Source organism: Acyrthosiphon pisum, chromosome A1 (assembly GCF_005508785.2).
Source record: "Acyrthosiphon pisum isolate AL4f chromosome A1, pea_aphid_22Mar2018_4r6ur, whole genome shotgun sequence".
Lineage (NCBI taxonomy): Eukaryota > Metazoa > Arthropoda > Insecta > Hemiptera > Aphididae > Acyrthosiphon > Acyrthosiphon pisum.
The window spans coordinates 149,291,315-149,295,675 of NC_042494.1; the positions used below are offsets into that span (position 1 = coordinate 149,291,315).

At 28.9% G+C, this 4,361-nt stretch overlaps 1 protein-coding gene across 2 annotated transcripts in view; it reads right to left on the bottom strand.

The window, feature by feature from the left end:
• LOC100168681 (TBC1 domain family member 13) overlaps positions 1-4,361 on the bottom strand; it is a 51,626-nt gene that overhangs the window by 24,158 nt on the left and 23,107 nt on the right. The gene's annotated exons all lie outside the window — the stretch shown is intronic.

Sequence of the window (4,361 nt, forward strand, 5' to 3'; positions counted from 1 at the left end):
AAATGAAATGTATGTATATACTCAGGAAAAGGACAGAAAAACAGTAGTTAAATAAATTTTTTTGGACCCCCCCGTTGAATAAATCCTGGTTGCGCCACTGTTGTATACAGAACGATATCAGTGTGATTAAAATAAAAGGATGAACAAATAAGACTTTTAACGAACATGACAAAAACAATTATTATATATTTATATAATGGACATTATTAATTATTACCATTCCATAATGGGTAATGGATAATTTTATGTAAAACAATATTCACAAAAATAATTAATAATTATGTTTTGATTGTTTTCTGCGGACACAAAAAGTTTTTAATATCACCATCACGAAAACATTTAAAAATAAATGAATACAATTCAATATATTACATCTGCCATTTAAAATGTATAGGAATATATTTTAAGTTATTTTATTGTTATTAATCGTGTGTATATATTATACAGGTATTAAAATATATACACACGATTAATAACAATACCAGCTTATAAAAATCAATAATACAAAAAAAATACAATTGATTGTATGCATTATTGTATCACAAAAAATCTCGTTAAAAATAATTTCTTGTAATTTATCATTTTTTACTCAGTTTTTTGATAACAAAATAAAATGTTATGTTTACATATAGCTGTATAGGTGTATACAATTCTTAATAAATAAATATTCTCGAATTCCCTCTTCGTTGTCAATTAATCAAAACAGAAAACGTTCACAAATATATTATGTAGGTACCTATATATCTATATTGCGTATATACAATATCATACATTATTTTATTGAATAAACCTGATTTTGTACGTATAAATAATTATTCGGTATAAGGTAATTTACTAATAATTTAAACACGGGCGAGTATAACTAGACAATTTAATAAAAGAAAAAACCGACAGAATGAAATGGAAAAGCGGAAATAAAAGTTGTCTGCTATAGTGCTATGTAGTTATAATAGAAATAAACTGTAAGTCACTGCAGAGTGATAATTAAACTATGATAATGTCCCATTTAAAAATAAATATATAGGTACGCGTTAATGTTGCTACCAAGTATACCTAACTTATATTATATATGGAATAAAAAAACTAGATAAATATAATATGTTTATAATATGTATAATATATTATATATATATATAGATAGATAGATATACATTTTCAAATAAAAATTTGGATGCCAATTTACCATAATATAGCTGTTAAACCGGTTTCAAACTGGATTATTATATAGACACTAGTGAAGACTATATAACTTATTTAAAACAAAATGAGTAATTTATTTTTTTTAATTTTCACACGTAAAAATCAATCATTAATAATTGAATAGTCTTGTCTCAGGGAAATCTTACAGAACTTTTTTTTTTTAATATAAATTCCAAACTGCAGCATTGAGCGTAGGTAAGCTTTATTGGTTTTATAACGATGGGTATATCTTTTTATTTAATTTATCGTGCCATTGAATATGTTTTAGAGTAAAACGTACTATATTATATTTAATGTACCATACGTTCAGTTGTACAGAATGATTGCAGGTTTAGGAATTTGACTAAGTTCCTCTATATCGATCAGATGTGGGACACTACAACAGATGAAACATGGATGAGGTTATTCCAACACGATTAGCGAAAAACTTTTTAAGAACCTACCGCTAAAATATTATATATAGAAACGCATAGTATATTTATATAATTATATTATATTTTGTTCGACGATAGCGTGAAATTAGTACCTATATAGGTACCACGGTTATCAGCTACTCGATATTCTATCGTGGTAGGTACCTGCCTATACATAATATTATAGCCATATAGGTATAACATTATCATTATACGGTGGTATCATAATAATGTGCGATGATATAATGTCATCGACTTGGACGACTCAGAGAGGTCAATAATAGATGTAGAAAACGTTTTAACAATATGTATAATATTATACAAAAAGTAAAACGTTTACGCGTTTGCAGCAGGTACCCCCATGATGTATAATAATGACAGTAAAAAAACGGTCCGGATAAATCAATCTTATTAGTCGCGCGTGCAGTATATATCACCAACTACCGACACATTACGCTATACCTATATTATATAGGTACCTATCCATATAATAATATAACCCTTCCACAAGCATATATATAACTTATAACTATAAATAGGTACACACGAACGTGTATGTGGTGTATGTGTGTGTGTGTAGTGGGTTTTGATTTCTCTCGCGCATATCACAATAAAATATATGTGCCTCGCGTGTGTGTAACCTTTGTACAAATAATATAAACACTCCGGATGAGTAGGCATGTTCTCGGTATATTTTTATTTTATTTTATTTTGTTTTTTTTTTCTATTTTGTTTTCTTTATTGTACGATCGGACGTTCGAGGAATCATTTGTCATCTCCTCTCCTCTCCAGGGACACCGACCGCGATGTGTTTTCTACGTACCATATATACAAGTGTGAACCACTCGACCTTGCGGCCATCGACCAATATTACGATCAATTTTTTTTTCACCATCATTATTGTTATTAATGTAATAATTCGTATTGATCGAAACACGCGGAGGTTTGACCCCGAAACGTTACTTGTTTGAGGTCATCAACACCGAAGAATTATCGAAACCGATTTTTTATCCGCGACCGAGACTACCTATATGTAATATTATTATTCCGAGAAACACGAAACTTATACTGACCAGCAACTTTTTTTCGCCACCAAAGTCCCCGTATCGTGACACGTTCCGACTAGCACCTTGCAGTAAACCCATCGAAATGCAAATCCCATATCCAGAGCAATATTATTATTACTAATACGAGTAATATGTAAAATAATATTTTAATATATTATATTATATTATGTTTACAAATTACAATCACATGCATTTTTTAAACACATTAATGTATCGGCATTGTGATTGGAAGCAATGACATGCAGGTGGTATAAAAAATATTACATAGTTATTATTATAACGCTTTAGAAAACACTAACTGTTTCTTATTTTATTCTATTTATAGATCAATGATCTATGTATATCGTGTGTACACGCCATATACTATGCTAATGTTATTATTATTTTAAAAGCCACTCCAGTTTTGAGATTTAAATTTTATCAAAAGATCAGCTAATTAAATGATCTTTTTTAAATATAAAACATTAGTTAAAATAACGGACACGAATTATACATTACATACACATATAGTCCTTATCTCGGCTAACCGATCAAGATATAAAACTATGCAAGCACAAGCACAATAAAACAAATTACGGGATTTTCATCACACGTACGCCAATGAACGCTTGAACTACAATATTATTCACAATAAAAATTCGCAATATATATTATTCTATAATATTGTTTAAACCCACTGAAATTATTAATGTATAGCCGTGTACCTACTGGCTACTATATCATATTATACAGAAACCGAAACTCAACAGTCCTCATTCCATAAGATATTCAATATTTTGTATTTAATGGTAAATTATGATTTATAGATCAATATTTTTACAGTTTCGGTTTGAATACATTTCGAACCTGCAAATATAGTCTCCGCGGTTAGTTGTACCTACCGTATTATCTATATTTCATATTCCGTACATGTTAAGTATTTTAATACTTTTTTTGTATTATCCAATTACCTATATAAGTATATACGTTTAGAAAAAATTATTCAAAATATATTTGAAATCATTATCTTCTTGTTTTATAATTACAAAAAAAAAAATATATACAGCACAACTATTTTCGTATAATTTACCTTAGAATTATAATTAATAATAATATACCTACTAAATTGTCTAAATTGTATACCCTAAATTTAAAAAAAAAAAAGTTTCCTAGACTCACTCGCAGTTCTGAACAGCTCTTGAGATAAGCAATAATATTTAAATACAGCCTATTTGAAACGTAGGATTTTTAACGGGTATGAATATTATTATAATATTTACAAGTTATAGAAAACGTTTGACGACGCACTGACGCTTTACTATATTATGGTAGATTATCTTATTTCTCGATTTTTTTTTTTTTTGTTTGTTTAAATACTAACAACCGTGTAATAATAATAAAGTAAAAGACAAACCTACTGCAGAAGACCACCACTGGCGTAGGTAGAAATTAATTCCGTTGTCGTACGCCATATCGACTGGCAGATTTATTGGACGGTACGTGCCGTTTAATTGGGCCCCGTGTAGTTTTTTTTATATATACGCGCATATAACGAGCGAGTTTTCAAGTTCTCCTGGGTTTTTTTTTTTTTTTAATGTTTTTGTTTTGTTTGTTTGTTTGTTTTTTTTCTTTAAATATCATCAGTTTTAAAATTCTAGCGCGCGTGGGTAGACGCCGATACAGTGACAATATTGGCAGTCAG